We start from the raw sequence: 22,791 nt of genomic DNA, 5'->3' as shown, positions 1-22,791 counted from the left end.
CATATGTCATATGTCATATGTCATATGTCATCTGTCATCTGTCATCTGTTATCTGCCATCTGTCATCTATCACCTGTCATCTGTCATCTGTCATCTGTCAGCTGTCATCTGTCATCTGTCATCTGTCATCTGTCATTTGTTATCTGTCATCTGTCATCTGTAATCTGTCATCTGTCATCTGTCGTCTGTCATCTGTCATCTGTCATCTGTCATCTGTCATCTGTCATCTGTCATCTGTCATCTGTCATCTGTCAACTGTTATCTGTCATCTGCATCTGTCATCTGTCATGTGCCATCTGTCATCTGTCATATCTCATCCATCATCTGTCATCTGTCATCTGTCAACTGTCATCTGTCACCTGTCACCTGTCATCTGTCATTTGTCATCTGTCATCTGTCATCTGTCATCTGTCATTTGTCATCTGTCATCTGTCATCTGTCATCTGTCAGCTGTCACCTGTCATCTGTCATCTGTCATCTGTCATCTCTCATCTGTCATCTGTCATCTGTCATCTGTCATCTGTCATCTGTCATCTCTCATCTGTCATCTGTCATCTGTCATCTGTCATCTGTCATCTGTCATCTGTCATCTGTCATCTGTCATCTGTCATCTGTCATCTGTCATCTGTCATCTGTCATCTGTCATCTGTCATCTGTCATCTGTCATCTGTCATCTGTCATCTGTCATCTGTCATCGGTCAACTGTCATCTGTCACCTGTCACCTGTCATCTGTCATCTTTCGTCTGTCATCCGTCATCTGTCATCTGTCATCTGTCATCTGTCATCTGTCATCTGTCATCTGTCATCTGTCATCTGTCATCTGTCATCTGTCATCTGTCACCTGTCACCTGTCATCTGTCATCTGTCATCTGTCATCTGTCATCTGTCATCTGTCATCTGTCAACTGTTATCTGTCATCTGTCATCTGTCATTTGTCATCTGTCATCTGTCATCTGTCATCTGTCATCTGTCATCTGTCATCTGTCATCTGTCATCTGTCATCTGTCATCTGTCATCTGTCATCTGTCATTTGTCATCTGTCATCTGTCATCTGTCATCTGTCATTTGTCATCTTTCATCTGTCATCTGTCATCTTTCGTCTGTCATCGGTCATCTGTCATCTGTCATCTGTCATCTGTCATCTGTCATCTGTCATCTGTCATCTGTCATCTGTCATCTGTCACCTGTCATCTGTCATCTGTCATCTATCATCTGTCATCTGTCACCTGTCATCTGTCATCTGTCATCTGTCATCTGTCATCTGTCATCTGTCATCTGTCATCTGTCATCTGTCATCTGTCATCTGTCATCTGTCATCTGTCATCTGTCATCTGTCATCTGTCATCTGTCAACTGTCATCTGTCATCTGTCATCTGTCATCTGTCATCTGTCATCTGTCAACTGTTATCTGTCATCTGCCATCTGTCATCTGTCATTTGTCATCTGTCATCTGTCATCTGTCATCTGTCATCTGTCATCTGTCATCTGTCATCTGTCATTTGTCATCTGTCATCTGTCATCTGTCATCTGTCATCTGTCATCTGTCATCTGTCATCTGTCATCTGTCATCTGTCATCTGTCATCTGTCATCTGTCATCTGTCATCTGTCATCTGTCATCTGTCATCTGTCATCTGTCATCTGTCATCTGTCATCTGTCATCTGTCATCTGTCATCTGTCATCTGTCATCTGTCATCTGTCATCTGTCATCTGTCAACTGTTATCTGTCATCTGTCATCTGTCATCTGTCATCTGTCATCTGTCATCTGTCATCTGTCATCTGTCATCTGTCATCTGTCATCTGTCATCTGTCATCTGTCATCTGTCATCTGTCATCTGTCATCTGTCATTTGTCATCTGTCATCTGTCATCTGTCATCTGTCATCTGTCATCTGTCATTTGTCATCTGTCATCTGTCATCTGTCATCTTTCGTCTGTCATCTGTCATCGGTCATCTGTCATCTGTCATCTGTCATCTGTCATCTGTCATCTGTCATCTGTCATCTGTCATCTGTCATCTGTCATCTGTCATCTGTCATCTGTCACCTGTCATCTGTCATCTGTCATCTATCATCTGTCATCTGTCACCTGTCATCTGTCATCTGTCATCTGTCATCTGTCATCTTTCATCTCTCATCTGTCATCTGTCATCTGTCATCTGTCATCTGTCATCTGTCATCTGTCATCTGTCATCTGTCAACTGTCATCTGTCATCTGTCATCTGTCATCTGTCATCTGTCATCTATCATCTGTCATCCGTCATCTGTCATATGTCATCTGACATCTGTCATCTGTCATCTGTCATCTGTCATCTGTCATCTGTCATCTGTCATCTGTCATCTGTCACCTGTCATCTGTCATCTATCATCTCTCATCGGTCATCTGTCATCTGTCATCTGTCATCTGTCATCTGTCATCTGTCATCTGTCATTTGTCATCTGTCATCTGTCATCTGTCATCTGTCATCTGTCATCTGTCATCTGTCATCTGTCATCTGTCATCTGTCATCTGTCATCTGTCATCTGTCATCTGTCATCTGTCATCTGTCATCTGTCATCTGTCATCTGTCAACTGTTATCTGTCATCTGCCATCTGTCATCTGTCATTTGTCATCTGTCATCTGTCATCTGTCATCTGTCATCTGTCATCTGTCATCTGTCATCTATCATCTTTCGTCTGTCATCTGTCATCTGTCATCTGTCATCTGTCATCTGTCATCTGTCATCTGTCATCTGTCATCTGTCATCTGTCATCTGTCATCTGTCATCTGTCATCTGTCATCTGTCATCTGTCATCTGTCATATGTCATATGTCATATGTCATATGTCATCTGTCATCTGTCATCTGTTATCTGCCATCTGTCATCTATCACCTGTCATCTGTCATCTGTCATCTGTCAGCTGTCATCTGTCATCTGTCATCTGTCATTTGTCATCTGTCATCTGTCATCTGTCATCTGTAATCTGTCATCTGTCATCTGTCGTCTGTCATCTGTCATCTGTCATCTGTCATCTGTCATCTGTCATCTGTCATCTGTCATCTGTCATCTGTCATCTGTCATCTGTCATCTGTCATCTGTCATCTGTCATCTGTCATCTGTCATCTGTCATATGTCATATGTCATATGTCATATGTCATATGTCATCTGTCATCTGTTATCTGCCATCTGTCATCTATCACCTGTCATCTGTCATCTGTCATCTGTCAGCTGTCATCTGTCATCTGTCATCTGTCATTTGTCATCTCTCGTCTGTCATCTGTCATCTGTCATATTTCATCTGTCATCTGCCACCTGTCACCTGTCAACTGTTATCTGTCACCTGTCATCTGTCATCTGTCATATCTCATCTGTCATCTGCCATCTGTCAACTGTTATCTCTCATCTGTCACCTGTCATCTGTCATCTGTCATCTGTCATCTGTCATCTGTCATCTGTCATCTGTCATCTGTCATCTGTCATCTGTCATCTGTCATCTGTCATCTGTCATCTGTCATCTGTCATCTGTCATCTGTCATCTGTCATCTGTCATATGTCATATGTCATATGTCATATGTCATCTGTCATCTGTCATCTGTTATCTGCCATCTGTCATCTATCACCTGTCATCTGTCATCTGTCATCTGTCAGCTGTCATCTGTCATCTGTCATCTGTCATTTGTCATCTGTCATCTGTCATCTGTAATCTGTCATCTGTCATCTGTCGTCTGTCATCTGTCATCTGTCATCTGTCATCTGTCATCTGTCATCTGTCATCTGTCATCTGTCATCTGTCATCTGTCATCTGTCAACTGTTATCTGTCATCTGCATCTGTCATCTGTCATGTGCCATCTGTCATCTGTCATATCTCATCCATCATCTGTCATCTGTCATCTGTCAACTGTCATCTGTCACCTGTCACCTGTCATCTGTCATTTGTCATCTGTCATCTGTCATCTGTCATCTGTCATCTGTCATTTGTCATCTGTCATCTGTCATCTGTCATCTGTCAGCTGTCACCTGTCATCTGTCATCTGTCATCTGTCATCTGTCATCTGTCATCTGTCATCTGTCATCTGTCATCTGTCATCTGTCATCTGTCATCTCTCATCTGTCATCTGTCATCTGTCATCTGTCATCTGTCATCTGTCATCTGTCATCTGTCATCTGTCATCTGTCATCTGTCATCTGTCATCTGTCATCTGTCATCTGTCATCTGTCATCTGTCATCTGTCATCTGTCATCTGTCATCTGTCATCTGTCATCTGTCATCTGTCATCTGTCATCTGTCATCTGTCATCTGTCATCTGTCATCTGTCATCTGTCATCTGTCATCTGTCATCTGTCATCTGTCATCTGTCATCTGTCATCTGTCATCTGTCATCTGTCATCTGTCATCTGTCATCTGTCATCGGTCATCTGTCATCTGTCACCTGTCACCTGTCATCTGTCATCTTTCGTCTGTCATCCGTCATCTGTCATCTGTCATCTGTCATCTGTCATCTGTCATCTGTCATCTGTCATCTGTCATCTGTCATCTGTCATCTGTCATCTGTCATCTGTCATCTGTCACCTGTCACCTGTCATCTGTCATCTGTCATCTGTCATCTGTCATCTGTCATCTGTCATCTGTCAACTGTTATCTGTCATCTGTCATCTGTCATCTGTCATCTGTCATCTGTCAACTGTTATCTGTCATCTGTCATCTGTCATTTGTCATCTGTCATCTGTCATCTGTCATCTGTCATCTGTCATCTGTCATCTGTCATCTGTCATCTGTCATCTGTCATCTGTCATCTGTCATCTGTCATCTGTCATCTGTCATTTGTCATCTGTCATCTGTCATCTGTCATCTGTCATCTGTCATTTGTCATCTGTCATCTGTCATCTTTCGTCTGTCATCGGTCATCTGTCATCTGTCATCTGTCATCTGTCATCTGTCATCTGTCATCTGTCATCTGTCATCTGTCATCTGTCACCTGTCATCTGTCATCTGTCATCTATCATCTGTCATCTGTCACCTGTCATCTGTCATCTGTCATCTGTCATCTGTCATCTGTCATCTGTCATCTGTCATCTGTCATCTGTCATCTGTCATCTGTCATCTGTCATCTGTCATCTGTCATCTGTCAACTGTCATCTGTCATCTGTCATCTGTCATCTGTCATCTGTCATCTGTCATCTGTCAACTGTTATCTGTCATCTGCCATCTGTCATCTGTCATTTGTCATCTGTCATCTGTCATCTGTCATCTGTCATCTGTCATCTGTCATCTGTCATTTGTCATCTGTCATCTGTCATCTGTCATCTGTCATCTGTCATCTGTCATCTGTCATCTGTCATCTGTCATCTGTCATCTGTCATCTGTCATCTGTCATCTGTCATCTGTCATCTGTCATCTGTCATCTGTCATCTGTCATCTGTCATCTGTCATCTGTCATCTGTCATCTGTCATCTGTCATCTGTCATCTGTCATCTGTCATCTGTCATCTGTCATCTGTCATCTGTCATCTGTCATCTGTCATCTGTCATCTGTCATCTGTCATCTGTCATCTGTCATCTGTCATCTGTCATCTGTCATCTGTCATCTGTCATCTGTCATCTGTCATCTGTCATCTGTCATCTGTCATCTGTCATCTGTCATCTGTCATCTGTCATCTGTCATCTGTCATCTGTCATCTGTCATCTGTCATCTGTCAACTGTTATCTGTCATCTGTCATCTGTCATTTGTCATCTGTCATCTGTCATCTGTCATCTGTCATCTGTCATCTGTCATCTGTCATCTGTCATCTGTCATCTGTCATCTGTCATCTGTCATTTGTCATCTGTCATCTGTCATCTGTCATCTGTCATCTGTCATTTGTCATCTGTCATCTGTCATCTGTCATCTTTCGTCTGTCATCTGTCATCGGTCATCTGTCATCTGTCATCTGTCATCTGTCATCTGTCATCTGTCATCTGTCATCTGTCATCTGTCATCTGTCATCTGTTATCTGTCATCTGTCACCTGTCATCTGTCATCTGTCATCTATCATCTGTCATCTGTCACCTGTCATCTGTCATCTGTCATCTGTCATCTGTCATCTGTCATCTTTCATCTGTCATCTGTCATCTGTCATCTGTCATCTGTCATCTGTCATCTGTCATCTGTCAACTGTCATCTGTCATCTGTCATCTGTCATCTGTCATCTGTCATCTGTCATCTGTCATCTGTCATCTGTCATCTGTCATCTGTCATCTGTCATCTGTCATCTGTCATCTGTCATCTGTCATCTGTCATCTGTCATCTGTCATCTGTCATCTGTCATCTGTCATCTGTCATCTGTCACCTGTCATCTGTCATCTATCATCTCTCATCGGTCATCTGTCATCTGTCATCTGTCATCTGTCATCTGTCATCTGTCATCTGTCATCTGTCATTTGTCATCTGTCATCTGTCATCTCTCATCTGTCATCTGTCATCTGTCATCTGTCATCTGTCATCTGTCATCTGTCATCTGTCATCTCTCATCTGTCATCTGTCATCTGTCATCTGTCATCTGTCATCTGTCATCTGTCATCTGTCAACTGTTATCTGTCATCTGCCATCTGTCATCTGTCATTTGTCATCTGTCATCTGTCATCTGTCATCTGTCATCTGTCATCTATCATCTTTCGTCGGTCATCTGTCATCTGTCATCTGTCATCTGTCATCTGTCATCTGTCATCTGTCATCTGTCATCTGTCATCTGTCATCTGTCACCTGTCATCTGTCATCTATCATCTGTCATCTGTCATCGGTCATCTGTCATCTGTCATCTGTCATCTGTCATCTGTCATCTGTCATCTGTCATCTGTCATCTGTCATCTGTCATCTGTCATCTGTCATCTGTCATCTGTCATCTGTCATCTGTCATCTGTCATCTGTCATCTGTCATCTGTCATCTGTCATCTGTCATCTGTCATCTGTCATCTGTCATCTGTCATCTGTCATCTGTCATCTGTCATCTGTCATCTGTCATCTGTCATCTGTCATCTGTCATCTGTCATCTGTCATCTGTCATCTGTCATCTGTCATCTGTCATCTGTCATCTGTCATCTGTCATCTGTCATCTGTCATCTGTCATCTGTCATCTGTCATCTGTCATCTGTCATCTGTCATCTGTCATCTGTCATCTGTCATCTGTCATATGTTATATGTTATATGTCATCTGTCATCTGTCATCTGTCATCCCTCATCTGTCATCTGTCATCTGTCATCTGTCATCTGTCATCTGTCATCTGTCATCTGCCATCTGTCAACTGTCATCTGTCATCTGTCGTCTGTCATCTGTCGTCTTTCGTCTGTCATCTGTCATTTTTCATCTGTCTTCTGTCAACTGTTTTCTCTCATCTGTCATCTGTCATATTTCATCTGTCATCTGCCACCTGTCATCTGTCAACTGTTATCTGTCATCTGTCATCTGTCATCTGTCGTCTGTCATCTGTCATCTTTCGTCTGTCATCTGTCATTTTTCATCTGTCTTCTGTCAACTGTTATCTCTCATCTGTCATCTGTCATCTGTCATATTTCATCTGTCATCTGTCAACTGTCATCTGTCATCTGTCATCTGTCATCTCTCATCTGTCATCGGTCATCTGTCATCTGTCACCTGTCACCTGTCATCTGTCATCTGTCATCTGTCATCTGTCATCTGCCATCTGTCATCTGTCATCTGTCATCTCTCATCTGTCATCTGTCATCTGTCATCTGTCATCTGTCATCTGTCATCTGTCATCTGTCATCTGTCATCTGTCATCTGTCATCTGTCATATGTCATATGTCATCTGTCATCTGTCATCCCTCATCTGTCATCTGTCATCTGTCATCTGTCATCTGTCATCTGTCATCTGTCATCTGTCATCTGCCATCTGTCAACTGTCATCTGTCATCTGTCGTCTGTCATCTGTCGTCTTTCGTCTGTCATCTGTCATTTTTCATCTGTCTTCTGTCAACTGTTATCTCTCATCTGTCATCTGTCATATTTCATCTGTCATCTGCCACCTGTCATCTGTCAACTGTTATCTGTCATCTGTCATCTGTCATCTGTCGTCTGTCATCTGTCATCTGTCACCTGTCACCTGTCATCTGTCATCTTTCGTCTGTCATCTGTCATCTGTCATCTGTCATCTGTCATCTGTCATCTGTCATCTGTCATCTGTCATCTGTCATCTGTCATCTGTCATCTGTCATCTGTCATCTGTCATCTGTCATCTGTCATCTGTCATCTGTCATCTGTCATCTGTCATCTGTCATCTGTCATCTGTCATCTGTCATCTGTCATCTGTCATCTGTCATCCCTCATCTGTCATCTGTCATCTGTCATCTGTCATCTGTCATCTGTCATCTGCCATCTGTCATCTGTCATCTGTCATCTCTCATCTGTCATCTGTCATCTGTCATCTGTCATCTGTCATCTGTCATCTGTCATCTGTCATCTGTCATCTGTCATCTGTCATCTGTCATCTGTCATCTGTCATCTGTCATCTGTCATCTGTCATATGTCATATGTCATATGTCATCTGTCATCTGTCATCTGTTATCTGCCATCTGTCATCTATCACCTGTCATCTGTCATCTGTCATCTGTCAGCTGTTATCTGTCATCTGTCATCTGTCATTTGTCATCTGTCATCTGTCATCTGTAATCTGTCATCTGTCATCTGTCGTCTGTCATCTGTCATCTGTCATCTGTCATCTGTCATCTGTCATCTGTCATCTGTCATCTGTCATCTGTCATCTGTCATCTGTCATCTGTCATCTGTCATCTGTCATGTGTCATCTGTCATCTGTCATCTGTCATCCCTCATCTGTCATCTGTCATCTGTCATCTGTCGTCTGTCATCTGTCATCTGTCATCTGCCATCTGTCAACTGTCATCTGTCATCTGTCGTCTGTCATCTGTCGTCTTTCGTCTGTCATCTGTCATTTTTCATCTGTCTTCTGTCAACTGTTATCTCTCATCTGTCATCTGTCATATTTCATCTGTCATCTGCCACCTGTCATCTGTCAACTGTTATCTGTCATCTGTCATCTGTCATCTGTCATCTGTCATCTGTCATATCTCATCTGTCATCTACCATCTGTCAACTGTCATCTGTCATCTGTCCTCTGTCATCTGTCATCTGTCATCTGTCATCTGTCATCCCTCGTCTGTCATCTGTCATCTGTCATCTGTCATCTGTCATCTGTCATCTGTCATCTGTCATCTGCCATCTGTCAACTGTCATCTGTCATCTGTCGTCTGTCATCTGTCGTCTTTCGTCTGTCATCTGTCATTTTTCATCTGTCTTCTGTCAACTGTTATCTCTCATCTGTCATCTGTCATATTTCATCTGTCATCTGCCACCTGTCATCTGTCAACTGTTATCTGTCATCTGTCATCTGTCATCTGTCATCTGTCATATCTCATCTGTCATCTACCATCTGTCAACTGTCATCTGTCATCTGTCATCTGTCATCTGTCATCTGTCATCTGTCATCTGTCATCTGTCATCTGTCATCTGTCAACTGTCATCTGTCATCTGTCATCTTTTGTCTGTCATATGTCATCTGTCATCTGTCATCTGTTATCTGTTATCTGTCATCTGTCATCTGTCATCTGTCATCCGTCATCTGTCATCTGTCATCTGTCATCTGTCATCTGTCATCTGTCATCTGTCGTCTGTCATCTGTCGTCTTTCGTCTGTCATCTGCCATTTTTCATCTGTCTTCTGTCAACTGTTATCTCTCATCTGTCATCTGTCATATTTCATCTGTCATCTGCCACCTGTCATCTGTCATCTGTCATCTGTCATCTGTCATCTGTCATCTGTCATCTGTCAACTGTCATCTGTCATCTGTCGTCTTTCGTCTGTCATCTGTCATCTGTCATCTGTCATCTGTCATCTGTTATCTGTTATCTGTCATCTGTCATCTGTCATCTGTCATCTGTCATCTGTCATCTGTCATCTGTCATCTGTCATCTGTCATCTGTCATCTGTCGTCTGTCATCTGTCGTCTTTCGTCTGTCATCTGTCATTTTTCATCTGTCTTCTGTCAACTGTTATCTCTCATCTGCCATCTGTCATATTTCATCTGTCATCTGCCACCTGTCATCTGTCAACTGTTATCTGTCATCTGTCATCTGTCATCTGTCATCTGTCATCTGTCATCTGTCATATGTCATCTGTCATCTGTCATCTGTCATCTGTCATCTGTCATATGTCATATGTCATATGTCATCTGTCATCTGTCATCTGTCATCTGTTATCTGCCATCTGTCATCTATCACCTGTCATCTGTCATCTGTCAGCTGTCATCTGTCATCTGTCATCTGTCATCTATCATCTGTCATCTGTAATCTATCATCTGTCATCTGTCATCTGTCATCTGTCACATGTCAGCTGTCATCTGTCAACTGTTATCTGTCATCTGCATCTGTCATCTGTCATGTGCCATCTGTCATCTGTCATATCTCATCCATCATCTGTCATCTGTCAACTGTCATCTGTCACCTGTCACCTGTCATCTGTCATTTGTCATCTGTCATCTGTCATCTGTCATCTGTCATCTGTCATCTGTCATCTGTCATCTGTCATCTGTCAGCTGTCACCTGTCATCTGTCATCTGTCATCTGTCATCTGTCATCTGTCATCTGTCATCTGTCATCTGTCATCTGTCATCTCTCATCTGTCATCTCTCATCTGTCATCTGTCATCTGTCATCTGTCATCTGTCATCTGTCATCTGTCATCTGTCATCTGTCATCTGTCATCTGTCATCTGTCATCTGTCATCTGTCATCTGTCATCTGTCATCTGTCATTTGTCATCTGTCATCTGTCAACTGTTATCTGTCATCTGCCATCTGTCATCTGTCATCTGTCATTTGTCATCTGTCATCTTTCATCTGTCATCTGTCATCTGTCATCTGTCATCTGTCATCTGTCATCTGTCATCTGTCATCTGTCATCTGTCATCTGTCATCTGTCATCTGTCATCTGTCATCTGTCATCTGTCATCTGTCATCTGTCAACTGTTATCTGTCATCTGCCATCTGTCATCTGTCATCTGTCATCTGTCATCTGTCATCTGTCATCTGTCATCTGTCATCTGTCATCTGTCATCTGTCATCTGTCATCTGTCATCTGTCATCCGTCATCTGTCGTCTGTCATCTGTCGTCTTTCGTCTGTCATCTGTCATTTTTCATCTGTCTTCGGTCAACTGTTATCTCTCGTCTGTCATCTGTCATCTGTCATATTTCATCCGTCATCTGCCACCTGTCATCTGTCAACTGTTATCTGTCACCTGTCATCTGTCATCTGTCATATCTCATCTGTCATCTGCCATCTGTCAACTGTTATCTCTCATCTGTCACCTGTCATCTGTCATCTGTCATCTGTCATCTGTCATCTGTCATCTGTCATCTGTCATCTGTCATCTGTCATCTGTCATCTGTCATCTGTCATCTGTTATCTGTTATCTGTCATCTGTCATCTGTCATCTGTCATCTGTCATCTGTCATCTGTCATCTGTCATCTGTCATCTGTCATCTGTCATCTGTCGTCTGTCATCTGTCGTCTTTCGTCTGTCATCTGTCATTTTTCATCTGTCTTCTGTCAACTGTTATCTCTCATCTGTCATCTGTCATATTTCATCTGTCATCTGCCACCTATCATCTGTCAACTGTTATCTGTCATCTGTCATCTGTCATCTGTCATCTGTCATCTGTCATCTGTGATATGTCATCTGTCATCTGTCATCTGTCATCTGTCATATGTCATATGTCATATGTCATCTGTCATCTGTCATCTGTTATCTGCCATCTGTCATCTATCACCTGTCATCTGTCATCTGTCAGCTGTCATCTGTCATCTGTCATCTGTCATCTATCATCTGTCATCTGTAATCTATCATCTGTCATCTGTCATCTGTCATCTGTCACATGTCAGCTGTCATCTGTCAACTGTTATCTGTCATCTGCATCTGTCATCTGTCATGTGCCATCTGTCATCTGTCATATCTCATCCATCATCTGTCATCTGTCAACTGTCATCTGTCACCTGTCACCTGTCATCTGTCATTTGTCATCTGTCATCTGTCATCTGTCATCTGTCATCTGTCATCTGTCATCTGTCATCTGTCATCTGTCATCTGTCAGCTGTCACCTGTCATCTGTCAACTGTCATCTGTCATCTGTCATCTGTCATCTGTCGTCTTTCGTCTGTCATCTGTCATTTTCATCTGTCTTCTGTCAACTGTTATCTCTCATCTGTCATCTGTCATATTTCATCTGTCATCTGCCACCTGTCATCTGTCAACTGTTATCTGTCATCTGTCATCTGTCATCTGTCGTCTGTCATCTGTCATCTGTCACCTGTCACCTGTCATCTGTCATCTTTCGTCTGTCATCTGTCATCTGTCATCTGTCATCTGTCATCTGTCATCTGTCATCTGTCATCTGTCATCTGTCATCTGTCATCTGTCATCTGTCATCTGTCATCTGTCATCTGTCATCTGTCATCTGTCATCTGTCATCTGTCATCTGTCATCTGTCATCTGTCATCTGTCATCTGTCATCTGTCATCTGTCATCTGTCATCGGTCATCTGTCATCTGTCACCTGTCATCTGTCATCTTTCGTCTGTCATCCGTCATCTGTCATCTGTCATCTGTCATCTGTCATCTGTCATCTGTCATCTGTCATCTGTCATCTGTCATCTGTCATCTGTCATCTGTCACCTGTCACCTGTCATCTGTTATCTGTCATCTGTCATCTGTCATCTGTCATCTGTCAACTGTTATCTGTCATCTGTCATCTGTCATTTGTCATCTGTCATCTGTCATCTGTCATCTGTCATCTGTCATCTGTCATCTGTCATCTGTCATCTGTCATCTGTCATCTGTCATCTGTCATCTGTCATCTGTCATCTGTCATCTGTCATTTGTCATCTGTCATCTGTCATCTTTCGTCTGTCATCGGTCATCTGTCATCTGTCATCTGTCATCTGTCATCTGTCATCTGTCATCTGTCATCTGTCATATTTCATCTGTCATCTGCCACCTGTCATCTGTCAACTGTTATCTGTCATCTGTCATCTGTCATCTGTCGTCTGTCATCTGTCATCTTTCGTCTGTCATCTGTCATTTTTCATCTGTCTTCTGTCAACTGTTATCTCTCATCTGTCATCTGTCATCTGTCATATTTCATCTGTCATCTGTCATCTGTCATCTGTCATCTGTCATCTGTCATCTGTCATCTGTCATCTGTCATCTGTCATCCCTCATCTGTCATCTGTCATCTGTCATCTGTCATCTGTCATCTGTCATCTGCCATCTGTCATCTGTCATCTGTCATCTCTCATCTGTCATCTGTCATCTGTCATCTGTCATCTGTCATCTGTCATCTGTCATCTGTCATCTGTCATCTGTCATCTGTCATCTGTCATATGTCATATGTCATCTGTCATCTGTCATTCCTCATCTGTCATCTGTCATCTGTCATTTTTCATCTGTCTTCTGTCAACTGTTATCTCTCATCTGTCATCTGTCATATTTCATCTGTCATCTGCCACCTGTCATCTGTCAACTGTTATCTGTCATCTGTCATCTGTCATCTGTCGTCTGTCATCTGTCATCTGTCACCTGTCACCTGTCATCTGTCATCTTTCGTCTGTCATCTGTCATCTGTCATCTGTCATCTGTCATCTGTCATCTGTCATCTGTCATCTGTCATCTGTCATCTGTCATCTGTCATCTGTCATCTGTCATCTGTCATCTGTCATCTGTCATCTGTCATCTGTCATCTGTCATCTGTCATCTGTCATCTGTCATCTGTCATCTGTCATCTGTCATCCCTCATCTGTCATCTGTCATCTGTCATCTGTCATCTGTCATCTGTCATCTGCCATCTGTCATCTGTCATCTGTCATCTGTCATCTCTCATCTGTCATCTGTCATCTGTCATCTGTCATCTGTCATCTGTCATCTGTCATCTGTCATCTGTCATCTGTCATCTGTCATCTGTCATCTGTCATCTGTCATCTGTCATCTGTCATCTGTCATCTGTCATCTGTCATCTGTCATATGTCATATGTCATATGTCATCTGTCATCTGTCATCTGTTATCTGCCATCTGTCATCTATCACCTGTCATCTGTCATCTGTCATCTGTCAGCTGTTATCTGTCATCTGTCATCTGTCATTTGTCATCTGTCATCTGTCATCTGTAATCTGTCATCTGTCATCTGTCGTCTGTCATCTGTCATCTGTCATCTGTCATCTGTCATCTGTCATCTGTCATCTGTCATCTGTCATCTGTCATCTGTCATCTGTCATCCCTCATCTGTCATCTGTCATCTGTCATCTGTCGTCTGTCATCTGTCATCTGTCATCTGCCATCTGTCAACTGTCATCTGTCATCTGTCGTCTGTCATCTGTCGTCTTTCGTCTGTCATCTGTCATTTTTCATCTGTCTTCTGTCAACTGTTATCTCTCATCTGTCATCTGTCATATTTCATCTGTCATCTGCCACCTGTCATCTGTCAACTGTTATCTGTCATCTGTCATCTGTCATCTGTCATCTGTCATCTGTCATATCTCATCTGTCATCTACCATCTGTCAACTGTCATCTGTCATCTGTCCTCTGTCATCTGTCATCTGTGATCTGTCATCTGTCATCCCTCGTCTGTCATCTGTCATCTGTCATCTGTCATCTGTCATCTGTCATCTGTCATCTGTCATCTGTCATCTGCCATCTGTCAACTGTCATCTGTCATCTGTCGTCTGTCATCTGTCGTCTTTCGTCTGTCATCTGTCATTTTTCATCTGTCTTCTGTCAACTGTTATCTCTCATCTGTCATCTGTCATATTTCATCTGTCATCTGCCACCTGTCATCTGTCAACTGTTATCTGTCATCTGTCATCTGTCATCTGTCATCTGTCATATCTCATCTGTCATCTACCATCTGTCAACTGTCATCTGTCATCTGTCATCTGTCATCTGTCATCTGTCATCTGTCATCTGTCATCTGTCATCTGTCATCTGTCATCTGTCAATTGTCATCTGTCATCTGTCATCTTTCGTCTGTCATATGTCATCTGTCATCTGTCATCTGTTATCTGTTATCTGTCATCTGTCATCTGTCATCTGTCATCCGTCATCTGTCATCTGTCATCTGTCATCTGTCATCTGTCATCTGTCGTCTGTCATCTGTCGTCTTTCGTCTGTCATCTGCCATTTTTCATCTGTCTTCTGTCAACTGTTATCTCTCATCTGTCATCTGTCATATTTCATCTGTCATCTGCCACCTGTCATCTGTCATCTGTCATCTGTCATCTGTCATCTGTCATCTGTCAACTGTCATCTGTCATCTGTCGTCTTTCGTCTGTCATCTGTCATCTGTCATCTGTCATCTGTCATCTGTTATCTGTTATCTGTCATCTGTCATCTGTCATCTGTCATCTGTCATCTGTCATCTGTCATCTGTCATCTGTCATCTGTCATCTGTCGTCTGTCATCTGTCGTCTTTCGTCTGTCATCTGTCATTTTTCATCTGTCTTCTGTCAACTGTTATCTCTCATCTGCCATCTGTCATATTTCATCTGTCATCTGCCACCTGTCATCTGTCAACTGTTATCTGTCATCTGTCATCTGTCATCTGTCATCTGTCATCTGTCATCTGTCATATGTCATCTGTCATCTGTCATCTGTCATCTGTCATATGTCATATGTCATATGTCATCTGTCATCTGTCATCTGTCATCTGTTATCTGCCATCTGTCATCTATCACCTGTCATCTGTCATCTGTCAGCTGTCATCTGTCATCTGTCATCTGTCATCTATCATCTGTCATCTGTAATCTATCATCTGTCATCTGTCATCTGTCATCTGTCACATGTCAGCTGTCATCTGTCAACTGTTATCTGTCATCTGCATCTGTCATCTGTCATGTGCCATCTGTCATCTGTCATATCTCATCCATCATCTGTCATCTGTCAACTGTCATCTGTCACCTGTCACCTGTCATCTGTCATTTGTCATCTGTCATCTGTCATCTGTCATCTGTCATCTGTCATCTGTCATCTGTCATCTGTCAGCTGTCAGCTGTCATCTGTCATCTGTCATCTGTCATCTGTCATCTGTCATCTGTCATCTGTCATCTGTCATCTGTCATCTGTCATCTCTCATCTGTCATCTCTCATCTGTCATCTGTCATCTGTCATCTGTCATCTGTCATCTGTCATCTGTCATCTGTCATCTGTCATCTGTCATCTGTCATCTGTCATCTGTCATCTGTCATTTGTCATCTGTCATCTGTCAACTGTTATCTGTCATCTGCCATCTGTCATCTGTCATCTGTCATTTGTCATCTGTCATCTTTCATCTGTCATCTGTCATCTGTCATCTGTCATCTGTCATCTGTCATCTGTCATCTGTCATCTGTCATCTGTCATCTGTCATCTGTCATCTGTCATCTGTCATCTGTCATCTGTCATCTGTCATCTGTCATCTGTCAACTGTTATCTGTCATCTGCCATCTGTCATCTGTCATCTGTCATCTGTCATCTGTCATCTGTCATCTGTCATCTGTCATCTGTCATCTGTCATCTGTCATCTGTCATCTGTCATCCGTCATCTGTCGTCTGTCATCTGTCGTCTTTCGTCTGTCATCTGTCATTTTTCATCTGTCTTCGGTCAACTGTTATCTCTCGTCTGTCATCTGTCATCTGTCATATTTCATCTGTCATCTGCCACCTGTCATCTGTCAACTGTTATCTGTCACCTGTCATCTGTCATCTGTCATATCTCATCTGTCATCTGCCATCTGTCAACTGTTATCTCTCATCTGTCACCTGTCATCTGTCATCTGTCATCTGTCATCTGTCATCTGTCATCTGTCATCTGTCATCTGTCATCTGTCATCTGTCATCTGTTATCTGTTATCTGTCATCTGTCATCTGTCATCTGTCATCTGTCATCTGTCATCTGTCATCTGTCATCTGTCATCTGTCATCTGTCATCTGTCGTCTGTCATCTGTCGTCTTTCGCCTGTCATCTGTCATTTTTCATCTGTCTTCTGTCAACTGTTATCTCTCATCTGTCATCTGTCATATTTCATCTGTCATCTGCCACCTATCATCTGTCAACTGTTATCTGTCATCTGTCATCTGTCATCTGTCATCTGTCATCTGTGATATGTCATCTGTCATCTGTCATCTGTCATCTGTCATATGTCATATGTCATATGTCATCTGTCATCTGTCATCTGTTATCTGCCATCTGTCATCTATCACCTGTCATCTGTCATCTGTCAGCTGTCATCTGTCATCTGTGATCTGTCATCTATCATCTGTCATCTGTAATCTATCATCTGTCATCTGTCATCTGTCATCTGTCACATGTCAGCTGTCATCTGTCAACTGTTATCTGTCATCTGCATCTGTCATCTGTCATGTGCCATCTGTCATCTGTCATATCTCATCCATCATCTGTCATCTGTCAACTGTCATCTGTCACCTGTCACCTGTCATCTGTCATTTGTCATCTGTCATCTGTCATCTGTCATCTGTCATCTGTCATCTGTCATCTGTCATCTGTCATCTGTCATCTGTCAGCTGTCACCTGTCATCTGTCATCTGTCATCTGTCATCTGTCATCTGTCATCTGTCATCTGTCATCTGTCATCTGTCATCTGTCATCTCTCATCTGTCATCTCTCATCTGTCATATGTCATCTGTCATCTGTCATCTGTAATCTGTCATCTGTCATCTGTCATCTGTCATCTGTCATCTGTCATCTGTCATCTGTCATCTGTCATCTGTCATCTGTCATCTGTCATCTGTCATCTGTCATCTGTCATCTGTCATTTGTCATCTGTCAACTGTTATCTGTCATCTGCCATCTGTCATCTGTCATCTGTCATCTGTCATCTTTCATCTGTCATCTGTCATCTGTCATCTGTCATCTGTCATCTGTCATCTGTCATCTGTCATCTGTCATCTGTCATCTGTCATCTGTCATCTGTCATCTGTCATCTGTCAACTGTTATCTGTCATCTGCCATTAGTCATCTGTCATCTGTCATCTGTCATTTGTCATCTGTCATCTGTCATCTGTCATCTGTCATCTGTCATCTGTCATCTGTCATCTGTCATCTGTCATCTGTCATCTGTCATCTGTCATCTGTCATCTGTCATCCGTCATCTGTCGTCTGTCATCTGTCGTCTTTCGTCTGTCATCTGTCATTTTTCATCTGTCTTCGGTCAACTGTTATCTCTCGTCTGTCATCTGTCATCTGTCATATTTCATCTGTCATCTGCCACCTGTCATCTGTCAACTGTTATCTGTCACCTGTCATCTGTCATCTGTCATATCTCATCTGTCATCTGCCATCTGTCAACTGTTATCTCTCATCTGTCACCTGTCATCTGTCATCTGTCATCTGTCATCTGTCATCTGTCATCTGTCATCTGTCATCTGTCATCTGTCATCTGTCATCTGTCATCTGTCATCTGTCATCTGTCATCTGTCATCTGTCATCTGTCATCTGTCATCTGTCATCTGTCATCTGTCATCTGTCATCTGTCATCTGTCATCTGTCCTCTGTCATCTGTCATCTGTCATCTGTCATCTGTCATATGTCATATGTCATATGTCATCTGTCATCTGTCATCTGTTATCTGCCATCTGTCATCTATCACCTGTCATCTGTCATCTGTCATCTGTCAGCTGTCATCTGTCATCTGTCATCTGTCATTTGTCATCTGTCATCTGTCAGCTGTCATCTGTCATCTGTCATCTGTCATTTGTCATCTGTCATCTGTCATCTGTAATCTGTCATCTGTCATCTGTCATCTGTCATCTGTCATCTGTCATCTGTCATCTGTCATCTGTCATCTGTCATCTGTCATCTGTCATCTGTCATATGTCATATGTCATATGTCATCTGTCATCTGTCATCTGTCATCTGTCATCTGTCATCTGTCATCTGTCATCTGTCATGTGTCATCTGTCATCTGTCATCTGTCATCTGTCATCTGTCATCTGTCATCTGTCATCTGTCATCTGTCATCTGTCATCTGTCATCTGTCATATGTCATATGTCATATGTCATCTGTCATCTGTCATCTGTTATCTGCCATCTGTCATCTATCACCTGTCATCTGTCATCTGTCATCTGTCAGCTGTCATCTGTCATCTGTCATCTGTCATTTGTCATCTGTCATCTGTCAGCTGTCATCTGTCATCTGTCAGCTGTCATCTGTCATCTGTCATCTGTCATCTGTCATCTGTCATCTGTCAACTGTTATCTGACATCTGCCATTTGTCATCTGTCATCTGTCATCTGTCATCTGTCATCTGTCATCTGTCATCTGTCATCTGTCATCTGTCATCTGTCATCTGTCATCTGTCATCTGTCATCCGTCATCTGTCATCTGTCATCTGTCATCTGTCATTTGTCATCTGTCATCTGTCATCTGTCATCTGTCATCTGTCATCTGTCATCTGTCATCTGTCATCCGTCATCTGTCATCTGTCATCTGTCATCTGTCATCTGTCATTTGTCATCTGTCATCTGTCATATGTCATCTGTCAGCTGTCACCTGTCATCTGTCATCTGTCATCTGTCATCTCTCATCTGTCATCTGTCATCTGTCATCTGTCATCTGTCATCTGTCATCTCTCATCTGTCATCTGTCATCTGTCATCTGTCATCTGTCATCTGTCATCTGTCAACTGTTATCTGTCATCTGCCATCTGTCATCTATCACCTGTCATCTGTCATCTGTCATCTGTCAGCTGCCATCTGTCATCTATCACCTGTCATCTGTCATCTGTCATCTGTCAGCTGTCATCTGTCATCTGTCATCTGTCATTTGTCATCTGTCATCTGTCATCTGTAATCTGTCATCTGTCATCTGTCGTCTGTCATCTGTCATCTGTCATCTGTCATCTGTCATCTGTCATCTGTCATCTGTCATCTGTCATCTGTCATCTGTCATCTGTCATATGTCATATGTCATATGTCATCTGTCATCTGTCATCTGTTATCTGCCATCTGTCATCTATCACCTGTCATCTGTCATCTGTCATCTGTCATCTGTCATCTGTCATCTGTCAACTGTTATCTGTCATCTGCATCTGTCATCTGTCATGTGCCATCTGTCATCTGTCATATCTCATCCATCATCTGTCATCTGTCATCTGTCAACTGTCATCTGTCACCTGTCACCTGTCATCTGTCATTTGTCATCTGTCATCTGTCATCTGTCATCTGTCATCTGTCATTTGTCATCTGTCATCTGTCATCTGTCATCTGTCAGCTGTCACCTGTCATCTGTCATCTGTCATCTGTCATCTCTCATCTGTCATCTGTCATCTGTCATCTGTCATCTGTCATCTCTCATCTGTCATCTGTCATCTGTCATCTGTCATCTGTCATCTGTCATCTGTCATCTGTCATCTGTCATCTGTCATCTGTCATCTGTCATGTGTCATCTGTCATCTGTCATCTGTCATCTGTCATCTGTCATTTGTCATCTGTCATCTGTCAACTGTTATCTGTCATCTGCCATCTGTCATCTGTCATCTGTCATCTGTCATCTCTCATCTGTCATCTGTCATCTGTCATCTGTCATCTGTCATCTGTCATCTGTCATCTGTCATCTGTCATCTGTCATCTGTCATCTGTCATCTGTCATCTGTCATCTGTCATCTGTCATCTGTCATCTGTCATCTGTCATCTGTCATCTGTCATCTGTCATCTGTCATCTGTCATCTGTCATCTGTCATCTGTCATCTGTCATCGGTCATCTGTCATCTGTCATCTGTCAACTGTTATCTGTCATCTGCCATCTGTCATCTGTCATCTGTCATCTGTCATCTGTCATCTCTCATCTGTCATCTGTCATCTGTCATCTGTCATCTGTCATCTGTCATCTGTCATCTGTCATCTGTCATCTGTCATCTGTCATCTGTCATCTGTCATCTGTCATCTGTCATCTGTCATCTGTCATCTGTCATCTGTCATCTGTCATCTGTCATCTGTCACCTGTCACCTGTCATCTGTCATCTGTCATCTGTCATCTGTCATCTGTCAACTGTTATCTGTCATGTGTCATCTGTCATTTGTCATCTGTAATCTGTCATCTGTCATCTGTCATCTGTCATCTGTCATCTGTCATCTGTCATCTGTCATCTGTCATCTGTCATCTGTCATCTGTCATCTGTCATCTGTCATCTGTCACCTGTCACCTGTCATCTGTCATCTGTCATCTATCATCTGTCATCTGTCACCTGTCATCTGTCATCTGTCATCTGTCATCTGTCATCTGTCATCTGTCATCTGTCATCTGTCATCTGTCATCTGTCATCTGTCATCTGTCATCTGTCAACTGTCATCTGTCATCTGTCATCTGTCATCTGTCATCTGTCATCTGTCAACTGTTATCTGTCATCTGCCATCTGTCATCTGTCATTTGTCATCTGTCATCTGTCATCTGTCATCTGTCATCTGTCATCTGTCATCTGTCATCTGTCATTTGTCATCTGTCATCTGTCATCTGTCATCTGTCATCTGTCATCTGTCATCTGTCATCTGTCATCTGTCATCTTTCATCTGTCATCTGTCATCTGTCATCTGTCATCTGTCATCTGTCATCTGTCATCTGTCATCTGTCATCTGTCATCTGTCATCTGTCATCTGTCATCTGTCATCTGTCATCTGTCATCTGTCATCTGTCAACTGTTATCTGTCATCTGTCATCTGTCATTTGTCATCTGTCATCTGTCATCTGTCATCTGTCATCTGTCATCTGTCATCTGTCATCTGTCATCTGTCATCTGTCATTTGTCATCTGTCATCTGTCATCTGTCATCTGTCATCTATCATCTGTCATCTGTCATTTGTCATCTGTCATCTGTCATCTGTCATCTGTCATCTGTCACCCGTCATCTGTCACCTGTCATCTGTCATCTGTCATCTATCATCTGTCATCTGTCACCTGTCATCTGTCATCTGTCATCTGTCATCTGTCATCTGTCATCTGTCATCTGTCATTTGTCATCTGTCATCTGTCATCTGTCATCTGTCATCTGTCATCTGTCATCTGTCATCTGTCATCTGTCATCTGTCATCTGTCATCTGTCATCTGTCATCTGTCATCTGTCATCTGTCATCTGTCATCTGTCATCTGTCATCTGTCAACTGTTATCTGTCATCTGCCATCTGTCATCTGTCATTTGTCTTCTGTCATCTGTCATCTATCATCTTTCGTCTGTCATCTGTCATCTGTCATCTGTCATCTGTCATCTGTCATCTGTCATCTGTCATCTGTCATCTGTCATCTGTCACCTGTCATCTGTCATCTATCATCTGTCATCGGTCATCTGTCATCTGTCATCTGTCATCTGTCATCTGTCATCTGTCATCTGTCATCTGTCATCTGTCATCTGTCATCTGTCATCTGTCATCTGTCATCTGTCATCTGTCATCTGTCATCTGTCATCTGTCATCTGTCATCTGTCATCTGTCATCTGTCATCTGTCATCTGTCATCTGTCATCTGTCATCTGTCATCTGTCATCTGTCATCTGTCATCTGTCATCTGTCATCTGTCATCTGTCATCTGTCATCTGTCATCTGTCATCTGTCATCTGTCATCTGTCATCTGTCATCTGTCATCTGTCATCTGTCATCTGTCATCTGTCATCTGTCATCTGTCATCTGTCATTTGTCATCTGTCATCTGTCATCTGTCATCTGTCATCTGTCATCTGTCATCTGTCATCTGTCATCTGTCATCTGTCATCTGT

The sequence above is a fragment of the Condylostylus longicornis genome, unplaced genomic scaffold (genome assembly GCF_029603195.1).
Source record: "Condylostylus longicornis isolate FDR11 unplaced genomic scaffold, ASM2960319v2 ptg000151l, whole genome shotgun sequence".
Taxonomy (NCBI): domain Eukaryota; kingdom Metazoa; phylum Arthropoda; class Insecta; order Diptera; family Dolichopodidae; genus Condylostylus; species Condylostylus longicornis.
This window is presented reverse-complemented; position numbering follows the sequence as displayed.